This window comes from Dasypus novemcinctus, chromosome 8, assembly GCF_030445035.2.
Source record: "Dasypus novemcinctus isolate mDasNov1 chromosome 8, mDasNov1.1.hap2, whole genome shotgun sequence".
Classification (NCBI taxonomy): Eukaryota; Metazoa; Chordata; class Mammalia; order Cingulata; family Dasypodidae; genus Dasypus; species Dasypus novemcinctus.
In genome coordinates, this window is record NC_080680.1 from 114,771,108 (window position 1) to 114,785,783 (window position 14,676).

Here is a 14,676-nt window from a genome sequence, read left to right on the forward strand (position 1 = left end):
CAAGAGGGTGAGTGAGGGCTTCCAGTGAGATAAAGCAAAGTGGCTTCTCGGGGACAATGGAGCAGAAATTAGCATTCCAATGAACCAGCACAAACGGACCCCTCCCAAGCCCTGGAAGGAAGCCCCTCTCCTCCTGGTCCTTCCTGAGGTCCACTTGTATATCTCACAGGCTTCCCACAAAAGAGGCTGGCTTCCTACGCTTTACCTTCTTATACATGTTTGCAGTAGAAGTAGGTTTTTGCTTCACTGAGCTGAAAATAAATCCCTACTCTGCTTGGTATTTGGACAGAATGTGGCCCCAACATCTAAACACACACTTGTTGTCAGAACTTTGCTGTCTCTTTTTCCCTTTCTTGTAATAAAACTTTGGATTCCACTGAGTATTCCTCTATTCTTAAGCTCCAAACATTTCAAACAGCACAAAAGATGACAAGATGAAAGGAAGTGTCCAGAAATAGACAGCTAGACAACTAGTTAGCAGCTGTCTGCTTTTCTTCAGGGTTTTTGGATTTTTAAAAAAAAATTTTTCAGCAGGGGGGGGATAAGTTTGTTCTTCATTCTTGAAGGAAGCTGATTGTAGTCCCTCTCTCAATCTCTCTCTCTCTCTCTCTCTCTCTCTCTCTCTCTCTCTCTCTCTCTCTCTCTCTCCCTCTCTCTCTCTCTCTCTCTCTCTCTCTCTCTCTCTTTCTCTCTGTCTTTCTCTCTCCCCTCCTCCTTGCATTGGCCATTTCCCAAGCCTGTTTAGTATTAAAGGGAGAAAAACACATACAATGCCATGTGTAACCCTGACCTTTAGGACTCATTGTCCTTCTGGGGTGATGTGTGGAGAGCTGCCGCCTTTAAGAGGAATTGCTCATTCTCCATCTTTTATGGTCCAGTGTTTGCAATTTAATGAGGTTTGGGTGTTCCATCTAGTAAGGGCATTTCTTTAACAAAAGGAACCCGAAGCACAGGTTTTGATTTTAAAAAACCCACCCAGGCTTTGGGGAGCTGGTTTAAATCTGTTTCAGATCTGGATTAACTGAGATTTGATTTGAAGTTATTCCTCTTCTCCCTTGACAGGTCTGGCAAGGGCATTATTCTTTAATTCTTGATTTTAATTGCAGATGCGTTGTAAATTTCTCTCCTCATTGCCTGAGCAGATCTTAAGCTCACAAGATGAAGGTCCTGTAGCATGAAGACAAAACTTTGGAACATAGCTGAGAACATGTCCTCAGTACTAATCCAGATCCTCTCCCGCTTCTTAAATTGATATTGCTGAAGAGGGAAAGAGGCAACAAGAGCTTCCCTGTAAGAGTTCAACTAGGGCTGGAAGTATGGACCTTTGCTCATATCTTTCTCTGAAACACCCTATCACAATTCCTTCTTGCCCATTAGATATCACCACAGGGCCCTCTGACATAACCTGGCCAAACTGGATTTTCCTCCCACCCCCAACACTTGCTTCTTGGCCAGGATTGCCTATTCAGGCAAGATGCAATATTCTCCCCTTGACCAGGAACTGGAAGGTCAGCCTAGAGTTCTCCTTCTCTCACCCATCAACACATCAAATCCATCTCTGCTGATATCAGTTCTCCTTCCTAAGCACCTCTCAAATGTATCCCTGCCCTCTCCCTCAGCCCCTGAAGTTAACCAGGTTGTGTTCTTCTAATGGATGATGCAGTCTGAAGTCTCATTTCCATGCAATTCATTCTCTACACTGCAGCAAGAGAGAAATTTGTTGCTAACATCGTCATCGTCATCACCACTTTCATTGTCATCCCCCAGTGATTCAAGCCACCCTCCAGATAAAGTTGGGATTTACTCCAAGCTTCAGGGCCCCTCACAATTTAATCTCCATCCAGAGATGGCCTCACACCCTAACCTCCACACCGGTTACGTCTACATACTATCTTAGATTTCTGCGATTTTCTTTAAGCTAGCGCCTCTGCTGCGAAGTCCTTCCCTCACTCCCGCCTAATTAAGGCTTCAGCTAACTCCATGAGAACTTTTCCTGACCCTGGTTTTGGTTAATGGTCCCACCTCTGTTCTCCCGCAACAAGGCACAAACACCTCCATCACTGCCCCCAGCTCTGAGTCACTTACTAGCTGGACTCCCCAGGACTAACGCCTCTGCATTCTAGGCAAATGGGAAGCAACATGGGCATACCTCTCCCCACAGTCTAGCCCAGGGCTCAGCTTCAATAAATATCTGAGGGTTAGATGAACTAATTGAACACTTACCTAAGAAATAGCTCAGGGAGTCCCATAGTCCTATCAGTCACGGTAGGAGAAGACACAGAGGTTCTCTTCATGAAAGCTCACTTAGGGCAGTTGGTCTAGGGCTGACTATAGGTAGGATGTAAGCATGGGTGTAAGGGGCTTTGGGGGAAACGCCCTGACCCTAATCTGGAGAGACTTCCTGGGCAGAGTCCTAGGTGACAGTGCTGTCCTTCTATATCAAGAGAGCTGAAGGAGCCTCGGGCTAGAATACAAAGGCCTGAATCCTCTATTGTTTACTCACTTTGTAGCTCTGTGGAAATCATACTACCTCTCTGAGCCTTCAACTGTTAAAACGGAAAAATACTAGCCCTCCTGCCTGTTTCACAGGCTCGATATGAGGGTGACAACTCATGTAAAGGCACTTTGCAAACTGAGGGCAATGCCAGCTAGTATCCTTTTTTCACTCTTTCAAGGGTTTATTCGATGTTCAGCTTAGCAACTCTGCGTGAATATTTTAAAAGTCTGCCCCCTAGAGATGTTCTTCCGTGAAAATGGTGAGCATGAATTTACAAACATACCTGTGTGGTACAAGATAATAGTTTGAAGTGGTATTCAGTGTATCTTTACCTCAAATCTGTTTCACAGAATTTCTTCACTGTTTCTCCAAAGAGGTCCTCCCTCCACACATACTGAGAAAACTACATATGAGCCATCGACTCCTTGGGGACACTGAGGAACCAGAAAAGCAAGAGGGCATCTTCGTAAGTATTTTGTTCGAAAGCCACAGATATATAGTGGAAAGACTGAGAACACACTTTCAGGGTGGGTTTTTCCTGCCACCAACTAGATAAAAGATTCCATATGAGCAGAGAGAAAGGAAGAGGGGGGGTACATGGACCAAAACAGTGTGAGATGGGGCACGGCCAGCACTCTCTAGCATCGTCAGCCCAGGGAGCAGAGGGTAAAACTGGGTTCCCTCATCGCTGTCAACTACCTGCAGAGGAGTTGCCCAGGGCAGAAGATGTTCATCTTTCATCTCATCTCTGCCCTCCTCCTCTAACCCATTCCACATTAAAAATGTCTCATTCAATGGTCCAAGGCACTTGTAGAGCCCTATGAACACATATGTGCACAGGATAGAGAGTAGGGCCCTGGATGCAAGGGAGCAGGGCTGGGAGTGCTGGGTTATCCCCATACTTGTTCAAGGTGAGCTAGTTGGACTATAAGACCTTCCACCAAGCTGGTTCACTGACTGAAACACACACGACCCCATCCCTCCTCTTACATATATGGAAAGCACCTCCCAGACCTCATGTCGAGCATCAGAAATGAAATTACTGATAAATTAGAGGCAAATTCTTAGGTGGAAAGAAAAACTTGGCCTCTTAACATATTGCAACTGAATATTTACTCTTGTGATTGACCAAGAATAATACCAAGGTTTCACCAAAAAAATAATTATTACAATAAAACTTCTCTGTGTGTGTGTCATCTTTATTTTATCAAAAGTGTTTACTACATTTCACTGATACCAGGGTACATTTATGGAACCAGATGATCCTGACTATGAAATGGTTGCACACCCACCGAGGTGATGTGAGAAAGAGAGGTATTGGATGGTGTGACACAGAAAGTTTCTCAGCATCTGTGTTTCTGCCCAAAAAGGGACCTGTTTTTTAATTCATATTCCGATATTTCTGGCAAGAAGCTAGCAGGATTAAACCCCCCTCCTCACATCTCTACAGTGAGGGCAGAGCGCAATGTTGACCAAAGCAGGAGCTTAAAGATGAGCAAAAGGCAAAGAGCAGAATACTGTGATGAAATGAACAGCCAAATTCCTAAGGGAGTAGGGGAATATGTGGCAGACCCATAGCAATGCACGTTGGGGTGAACAAACTTGTCTCATTGCACTCTTTCATTCAGCCATTAATCTCTAAATGCCCATTATGCTCCAAGCTACTGCCCTGTGGGAAGAGAAATCAGCATGACAGAACGAGCTGCTGCCTTCTTGGATTTAGGATGGACCAAGGCAATTACAATACAATGTAATAAGTGCTATGATAGGGGAAGGAAGGCTCTCTGTTGAACTAAATCCCTAATGTTATGGAAAACCTTCCTTAACTGCACCCCTCCAACCCTAAAGATTACTGTTAGAAGTAACTTTTAGGCTGAACCCTAAAAGATGAGTAAGGTTTTCTAGGTAAGTAGGATGTGATGAATGAATCAGGAAGTTTCAACTGATTGAATTCTCACGCTAAAGGCCCAAGGGAAAAAACAAATCCACAGATATGCTTTGCTCCAGTTTTTTTTTTTCTTTTTGACTTAATTTATTGGTCAACAAATTAAGGTTTTCACATTAAAATTCACATTTCTGGTTTCTCCTGAAAAATCAGAGCATCTCACAGCTCTGGATCCATGATGCCATCATGGTAACACTTCTTGGAATGGAGTAATGATTAGCTTTAGACAAGGTTTGATTTGCCCAAGTTCCCACCACTCCTTGTGCTCCCAGCAGTAAGAACTTGTTCAGTTGCCATTTTTCACCAAACTCTTGCTGTTGCCTTTCTAGTAGTAGAGATCAAGGAAGAGCAAAATATCTCTTACAGTCATTCTTCTACCAATAGCAGAAATGGTAGTCCAGACCAAGGAATCCTTGTATTTCACGCCCTTGTGGGCATGGCTGGTACAGCCCTTCATGCCTCTGAGCACTGAAGCTTGGCCTAGACTCACCTGAGAATAGGAATCATGAGTTGTGCCTTTTTCATCTAGGGGTTCAACACCTGCACAATACCTGGCACTTAGCCAAAGAAAAACATTTTTTGAATAAAATATTTAAAAATGTACAGGGGCTAGAAAGCAAGAAGGAGCACATCTTATTCCAGGAATTGGAAAATTAATTAGAATGAGTGTAAGGAAGCAAGGAGAAGGCCAACATGAAAGTGGAGAGGAGGACAGGGGCCAGATCAGGAAGGGCTGACCAGGTTTTCTAGAGTTTAGATTTTATCCTTAAGGGAATGCGAACTGTATGAAGATGTTTTAGTGTGCTAAAGCTATTCAAAGCAAATACCATAAAATGGGTGGGTCTTTAACAATGGGAATTTATTAGCTTGCAAACTTACAGTTTGGAGGCTGAGAAAAATGTCCAAATCAAGTCATTATCAGGATGAAATAATCTTCTCAAAGACTGGCTGCTGGCAATCCTGGACTCCTCTGCCACATGGCAAGGCACATGGCAGCACCTGCTGGTCTCTCCTTTCTCTTCCAGGTTTTGTTGCTATCAGCTTCTTGCTTCCATGGCTTTCTCTCTCTTTGTCTGAATTTCATTCTCTTATTAAGGACTCCAGTAAGAGGATTAAGATCCATACTGAGTGAGTGGGTCACTTCTTAAATTAGGATCCTACTCCCTCCAAAATCCTACTTAAAATGAGTCCACACTCACAGGAATGGATTAATTTTAAAAACATATTTTTCTGGGGTACATATAGCTTCAAACCATCATAAAGGGTTTTAAGCAAGGCAGTAGAGTTGAATAGATTTATGTTTAGAAATATTTCAACGCTATTGCAAAAGAAATGTATTGGAAGTGAACATACTAGAGGCTGGTCTAGAAAGGTATCACAGTGGTCAACATAATGATCAATGAAGGCTTGCACTGGGACAGTGGTTGGTGGGTTGTGGGTGTTATGGATTCAATCATCTCCCCCAAAAAGATATGTTGAAGTCCTAGCCCCCAGCACTCCAGGATGTGCTCTTATTTGGAGGTAGGGTCATTCAGATGGATAAAACTTCGCCAGCCAGGATTAGAGAAGAGCCTAATCTGGTACGACTGATGTTCTTCTGAGGAAAGGGGAGAAGGCCAGGTTGTGACTGAGGTGCTGCAGCTGTCACCAAGGAACGCCAAGAATTACTGGCAAAAACACCAGGAGCTGGAAGGGCCAGGGAAGGATGCTCCCCACAGGCCTCAAAGGAGCACGAAGCAGCCGACACCTGGATTTCAGACTTCCGGCCTCCAGAACTGTGAGACAATCAATGTCTGTTGTTTTAAGCCACTTAGTTTGTGGTACTTTGTTATAGCAGCCCTAGGACACTCAAACAATAGTTTTTGTTTTTGTTTTTTATTTATTTAACCCCCCCACAATAGTTTTTTTTTTTGCCCATTCATTTATTTATTTAACAACAGGATATAAGTAAAGCACTTACAGAATTATTAACCAATATGCTAATGACTAACAACTTTACATGCTGGAGTACAGTGTTTTTGTCCAGTTCCTTTTATTTTTAGCTTTACAGTTTCCAGTCAACACAGTTTTCCAACATTAAGTCAGCTCCTTTGACTCCCTCCCCTCTTAGATACTTTTGTCATAGTTGCATTCTATCCTGGCGTCCCCTGACCTAAAGGTGGATAATTTAAAACTGATATATATTAAAGATCAATCTTTGTTATGTATAATTCTAAAGGTTTTGACAAATGCAGAGAATATATCATACAGAATAATCCCATCACTCTAAAAATTCCCCTAGAAGTCCCTTTTTTTAAATTAAAGTTAATAGATCACAAGGAATGTTACATTAAAAAACATAAAAAAACAAAAAACATAAGAGGTTCCCATATAACTCACTCCCCACTCCCCACCACATCATTTTTGTAAATTGTATTTTTTGAAGATATATACATTACAAAAAAAATGTTACATTAAAAAATATAAGAGGTTCCCATATACCCTTCACCCCCCACCCTACACCTCCCACACAACAACCTCCCTCATCATTGCAGCACACTCATCACACTCGGCGAACACATTTTGGGGCACTGCCGCATTACACAGATGATAGTTTACCCTGTAGTTCGCACTCTCCCCCAGTACATTCAGTAGGTTATGGCAAGATATATTAAGTCCAGCTTCTAACCCTGCTACATCGTTTAGGACAACTCAAAGTCCCAAGAATGCCCCCACATCACATCTCTTCTACCGTCTCCCTGCCCTTAGCAACTACTGTGGCCACTTTCTCCACCTCAATGCTAAAATTTTTTCTATTACTCATCACAATAGTTATATAGTAAAATAGAAGTAAGTCCACTCTAGTCCACATTTTATTCCTCCATTCTGTGGACCCTGGGATGGTGATGTCCTCTCCACCTCTAGATCAAGAGGGAACTTTTAAGTGACAGACACCAGGTCTTAGAAAGACAGAGAGGGTCAGACTTGGGTCCTGGGGGCGGAGCTATGCAGTCCTGGAAACAACAGCGCTCCCACCAACCAGCCGTCCTGAGGAACCCACCTTTCCTAGTAGCTGTCTGTTGTTTTACAATCCCTTGCCTTTCTAGGAATTAGCTACCATCTGAGCTGGAGTGGCCAGATAAAACTCAGGGCGCCCAGTTAGATTTGAATTTCAGATAAATGATTGTTTTTAGTATAAGTATGTCCTGTGAAATACTTGGGTGTCGTGTATTTTTATTTGCTAAACCTGGCAGCCCTACCTTCAGTCCACTTGGTCACCCACGCTTTCCACACTTAACCTCCTCTACCCACCCAGAGCCAGGGATTTGAGGAGGCATTATTACTCCACACTGTAGGAATCAGCTCCTCTATGGCAAATCAAAGGCAGAACTGAGTTGGGGGGGGGGGGGGCGGGGAGCTAATAATATGCTCCTGCAGCCATCAAGTTTTGGTGCAAAGGAACAATGGCTGTATCCCACCAGCCTAGGTCCTGTTGGAACTAGCGATTGGTCATAAGGTAGAGACAATGAACCAAAATCATAGACAAGAAAGGGGACAGGAGAAGAGAAGAAAAAGGTAAAATATGAGGAGAGCTGGAGAGGGAAGGGGCCGAACACAGAAAACCACATCTAGTATGGATATGAAAATTCGGGGTCCTACGGAGTCTTTATTATTTTTTATTTTATTCCTTAATCTTCATACTTTTCCGTATTTCCAAAAAGTGCTGAACTGAAGAAGGTGTTACTTTTATAATCAGATAAAAATCATAATAAAAGTGATTTTAAAGAAGAAAAGTAGGCAGGCTATTCGGAATCCTTGTTGCAAAAAAAAATGTAGAACCCATCTGCAAACCTATGATAGCGGTTAGAGCCATGTGAGTTTACGGGGCAGATGCATTTGTAGCAAAACTGGTGGAGGAGACAAGGTTGTCTGATGACTGTGCATAAGCAGTAATAAACCAGAAGCACTTGCTTTGAGGAGTGGCACTTACTAACCAAGAAACTGTTCATCCTAAAATGTCTAAAACCTTAGAGGAGCCCTATCAACATGCCACATCCTTTTAGTAGAGCCTTCACAATCCAAAGCTGCCAGGCACTCAAAGGGTGGACCCAGGAAGAGAAAAGACAAAACAATGTGTTTTCTTTGTTATAATGCCTCATGGCTTTTTTTTTTTTTACCCACACATGAATTCCAATGGGTGCAAGCTATTCTTTCTAGGGAGGGAGGGGGGGAGAGGTAATCCTGACAAATTACCCTTTTTCCAAGTTATCATCATCTTGCTCTATCTCTGTCAAATCGTTCCTCGAACACAGCAGTCTGTAAGCCCTGCTGGCCCTCCCCCACCCCAGTGCTATTTATACCTTTTGGAGCAAACCAGCACGTTTGCATATCTCAGCCATTTCAGGTGCTGCGATGATAAACTGCGCTGTTTCCAGCCTTTTCCATCCTAGCTGCTTGTGGCCACATCCCTGATCATCTTTAAGGACAATGTGTTGTGCAATCACTTCAATCTAAATCTGTTGATAATTACAACAGGAGGCTAGGCTAAGTTTCACACATGAAGGATGGTTCATTTTTCAAGCCTACAAGTTGCTTCTGGAATATCTGTAGCAGTAATACAACCTTGATCTGCAACTTTGCAAAGAAGTGGTCTTAATCACAGTTTATTCTACGAAAAGATTACATTTTAGTTCTTAAGCAATTTTCTTTCTGTCACAGCAGTTTGTTAGGTCTTGGTTTTTTATTCAGGTGGATGTTTCTGGAAAAAGTCCTGAAATATCCAAGGTGGTGGAGAACTAAAGAGAAGGTAAACAAAGAATGGAAGTAAAGGAGATGTTTGGGAAAAAAGAGAGAGAGAGAGATGAGATGGATGGAAAAGATGAAGTTAAAAAGATTACGATGTTATGTCCTGGAACAACCAGCTTAGCAGGACATTGGAACTGTTCCTTTCCAATTCTTTTTCTGGATGGAAAATCAGTTAGAACTGCTGCAGAATTTTTAAGGATGGTTTACAAGCTTTCCTTACCACAGTCTCATTTCTGCACTGCCTCCCCCTCCCTTTCTTTAGTTATCATCCAAGGAGTTTATACCTTAAGTACTTAAGATTACTAGATGTGGTTATATTCAAAACAAGTTATTGATACTGTAAAGGCAAGAAGTTTAAAAATTGAAAATGATACTTTTGTAAAACCTAAACATGACTATAGTATGAGTTCGAAGAACTGTAAGACCAATTTTCCAATCCACCAGAGATCCGCACATTTGGAAAATTCAAGGAAACTCATGGTGTTTACTGGAAACTTGTTGGATTCTGGGCAATCAATTAGATTCTGTGTTTCAATCATCTTCACACTTGGGTTTAGGAAACTGTATAGGAAGCAGCTTCATGCTGGCCAGCATTTTCCTTAATTATCAAACAACAAATGCATTGAGTAGCAAGTTTGGGCTTCCACAGCCTCAAAGGAAAATTGGCTTTCCCGTTTAATTCCTAACTGATGTGGCAGAATGGAAAGTGTACAGGGTGTAGAGTCAGGGGACCCGGTTCAAGTCCCAGTCTTGCCTATTTGTACTCTTAGTCTTCTCACTCTTAAATTCAGAATAATAATTACAATTAAAAGCCTATGAGAATTTAATGAGACATGGATGTACAAAAGCTCCAGGTAAACTCAAAAGCTCTGTGTTGCTTTCCAGCACTAACACTCCTGGTCCCAAAGGAGAATTGGCCCCTACATCATCCTCATCACTTGATCTGGCATTTGGTTCCAAAAAATTAGCCTCAGAGGTTTCTGTTTACCCTCTGAAAGTCTGCAGAAGTTTAAGTTAAAGAGATCACCCATTCCCCCCATGATTAACATACAGCTCTAGAACAAAATGCTCACACCTAAAACAAAATTAGGGGTGCTTTCTTCATGTTTCTTACAGTAGCAGCATGGTAGCTTAAAAAGGAGAAAGGAAAGCAGGATGAAAACAAATTCATTTGCTCTAATAATACTGATAGCAAACTTACAGAAAGCCTACTGTGTGTCAGGCAGTTACTCATTCAGCACCACTCTAGTCCTACTTCATTGTACAGGTGGGGAAGAAAAAGCAAAGGGCATGTGAGTAACACGTGCCCATGGCCATATAGCTAGTAGGTGGCGGTCTGGCTGGATTCCAGCTAATTTGAGCATGGAATCTAGAGTGAATGGCGATACAGGCTTGGCAAGGCAGGGGACAGGTGCTTGTTTCAATGGTCCCTCTTTGCCTTCAGGAACAAGTTCAAGTTCTTTGGCAACAGCCACAAGGCCCTCCATGACCTGGCCTGGGAAGACCCCCTCCAGCATCATATCCTGCCGTATCCTCACACTCTCTAGCCACATCCATCGCTTTGCATTCCTAAGGTGATAATGCCTTGCTCCATCTTCTTTCCCATTACACTTGTTCGTGTCTCACCTCCACTCCCTGTGTCTACCCGTCTAAATCTCATTCATGTGTGAAATCTCAAGTCAGCTATCACCTCCAACCTCCAGCTGGAGTTAAATCCATACACCCTCCCTCATGCTCACAGCTTGCCTGGTGCCTACCCACTGATAACAACAAACAGGATGGAGGTGCTTGACTGCCTCCCCATTGACTAAATTCATTGGAGAAAAGGGACCGTATTGTCTTTCTCTCCTTTATGCATGGGGCATAGGTAGTAGGTGCTAACAAATGTGTAGAAGCAGAAAAAGTTCAGGGAAATAAATGGCAATAAGGATGATAATACCTTATAATAGTATATATCTTTGGCATTTTCAAACATTTTCATACATTTGCCTGTTTCGCCCTCAGAGGATTTTAGAAAAGTCAAATGCTTTGTGATGAGAAAGCACATTTGCAAATTATTTTCCCACCCCAAACCAACAAAATTGCTTTAAATCTCTGTATCTATTTTGCACAGCTCTAAAATCTCCACATTTTCCCTATCTTTTCTTTCTTCCTTTTATCCATAGCAAGCTTCACTTGGGCCAGCTCTTCTCCCGATTCTTTTATACATTTGTAGTTTTCTCTGCTGTCCTAGAGAGTCCCTATCCTCCACTCATGGGCTTTGTTCTTCTTCTTTCCCTTTCTTTCTAATAAAATGCCACCAACTCCCTCTTTGTGACAAAGGCTAGGCATTCTTTTTTTTCTTTTTGCCTCATAATTAGCCCTCTGGCTCTTTTGCTTTTAGGACATGAAGAAACCAGGAACTTTCTGTCCTTCACCAGCAGTTTGTTATGCATAATATCCTGTAACTATGTCTTCTGTTCCTATTCTGCTCTTTTCTGGCCTCCTTCACAAAGGTTTAGCCTCCTTGTCTTCTATTTGCTGATTTTTCAAACTGCACTCTGAGGATCAATGGGGACTACTGAGACCCAGCGGGGAACGTGGAGGGGGCAGCAGGTGGGGCGCCCCCCTCTCCCAACCTTCAGCCAAAACAACTGCTTCTGGTACTTACTGGGCTTCTGCTACACTGTCATGGGAAGAAAGGCTTCTGCTGCTAAGGCTCCGATGCATAACAAACTCACTGCTCCACCCACTAGATTCTATATCAGCAACTTCTCTTGCATTTCTTTTTATAATACAACACTCACCTACTTTTTTCCTTTTGGGCTCTCAATCTTCTTTCTTTCAGCACTTTTATAACTTCAACACACTGTCCCTAAACTTTGGAGGTATACCGGATTCCACCCTCTTTTCCCTTCTAAATCACCAAGAAGCCATGATTGTCCCTCAGAAATACCCCTCAAATAAGGTTCCTCCTCTCTTTTCCCTCTGTCCCTGTTTTGTTTCAGAGCCCATCAGCTCTTAACTGGGCTATTATACCAGCCTCCTAATTAGCCTCCTTGGTGGCTGGTCTCTCTCTCTCTCTAACACATATGTATCCAGGTGTCTGTGTCCCCTTGCCTCTAGCTTCCCGGTTCATTCATGTTTTCTCTCTTCCACCCCACATGAAGCCATGGGATTCAGCCAAAGACTGAAACCCCTTCAGGGTCTTCCAGAGAATCCACTCAAAGAAAGACAACCAGTGAGCAAGGTCAACCTTACCTGAGGTCTGTGGAGAAGATGGAAGAGGAGACCAACAACTTCCTTCCCCCAGTAAACCACTTAAAATTCAGATTAAACGTCTCTCTCCTCCAGTGTCTCTTCTGGGCCAGGCTATCCCTAGGCTTTCTCTCCCTTGTCTCTGAGCAGTGCCTGATACCTCTGGCTCCTTTCTTCCCTCTCACTGCAGCCCTACCCCTAAACTTCTTATTCCTCCTAGAAGTAGAGATTTTAAACATGGAAACCAATTTGGAGAAGATGCAGGAAAGGGCATGTGTTTGGGGTCAGGCAGATCTGATTTGAAATCCCAATTCTGCCACTTATTGCTCTGTGACTTTAGACAAGTTACTTTACCTCTGAAAACCTCATTTTTTAATAAAATGGAATGATAATATTCCTCCCAACAAAGTCTATATGAGGATTAAGAATAATATATGGAAATCACAGAATACATAATAGGCACCTTAACATGGAACTAAAAATAATTTTGAGACTCCTGCTACCACATCTTTATTATGCTTGGCATAAGGAAATAATTTGTTCCTGCCCAAATCTTGAATCTTGTTCTAGGAATGTAGGGGCACTGTACTGTAGGTTGTTAGAGTTATTACCTGATGGAGACCTAAAAAAAGGCTGCTCAGCTGTACACAATGGCAGGGATATCCCTGAAGCTGAGGCCTTCTACAGAAGAATAGGGTTCCTCAGAAAAGAAACCAGAACTGTAAGGGTGGATCCTAGGAGACAGGAGATAGAATTCTACTTCTCTCTCTGGATCTTTTGTCAAGAAGTGGAGATTTCTGTAACTGTTCTCCTGAAACGTGGATGATAGAATGGTGTACCCTCCATGAAGGGGGAGAGAGAACTAGAAAGTCTGGGGCCCCTATGAGGCCCTCAGGCTCGACATGTACAAATTATATTAAGATTTATATTCACAACAGCCTATCTTTGATTTCCCATTGCCATCTTGAAGCCTTTAGAACACCTTTCTGAACAACTCAGTTGGACAAATGGGTGAGTCTTTTACCCATATACTTACCCCACATGTTAAAGCCAAAACCTGTTCTTTAAAGTACATAATTGTGGTGACAGCAGTAACACATGAGAAGATCCAGCAAGAAGGTGAATCTTAGAGAAAAAGACTGAGATTTCTTGATTTGTTAGCCCTTCCCTTGCAAGGAATTCTACTACCAGTGCCAATTGGAAGTTTCTAGGTCTTATTTTTATTAGGAATATGGCATTTCCATATCAGTGCTAATAAGGTTCTGTAGCTTCTTAGGGAACTGAGAATTTCTTGCTGTTATCCTTGTCCTTGGCACCCTTGATTAACAGAACCATAAAAACACCTGAAATAGATGAGCCAAGAGATGAAGTAATAATCAGGTGCCTAGAACAAAACATTGACCAAGCCTCTTAACCAAACTCACTAATTTTTAGAGCTCACAACAGAACTAAACACTTTCCCACCCTACTTGTCCTTGGGCGCAATCCAGATGGAATTCAAGAAGGTGGCACAGCTTTGAAGATTTGTGACAGGACAACTGGAGCTCTTTCATATCATCTTTAGCATCAGCTCATCTACTTCCCTCCAATATCTAAGGAAGAAATGCTCCCCTTTCTGCTTCAAATACATTCTTCCTTCTTGTTCATTTTACCCTTTTCTCTAGAAATATGAGCATCTCCTAACTTTAATGCCCTCCTCCATTTCTAGATCCCTTTCTAGTAGCTACTGCCCTCTCCTTTCCTCTAGAAGCTTGACTTCTAGAAAGAGTTGTCCACTTTCACTAAATTTAGACTCCCTCATTCAATTCTCCTTTCAATCCCCAAGACACTCTCACCAAGAATACCAATGAGCTCCTTATTGCTAACCCAATGAACACTTCTTAAATTTCCACTTCTGTGATCCCCACCCCTTGCCCCCAATACCACCACCAGCTCAAATATCTAGAAAATACCTATTCATCCTAAGAATCAGTTTAAAAGTCACTTCCTCTGTGACTCTTTCCAGACCTCTCTAGGGTGACTCCTCCCTCTTGGTACCCAGACAGTACTTTATACATATTTCTATTACAGCTCTTCTCACATCTATTGCATTTAATTCTTCACATCTCTCTCTCTCTTCCTAATCTGTATGTTCCTCAAAAACACAGGCACTGTCATTTTCAATACCTGGTATGTAGGCCTCCAATAAATGTTTGTTGGATTTAACTGAATT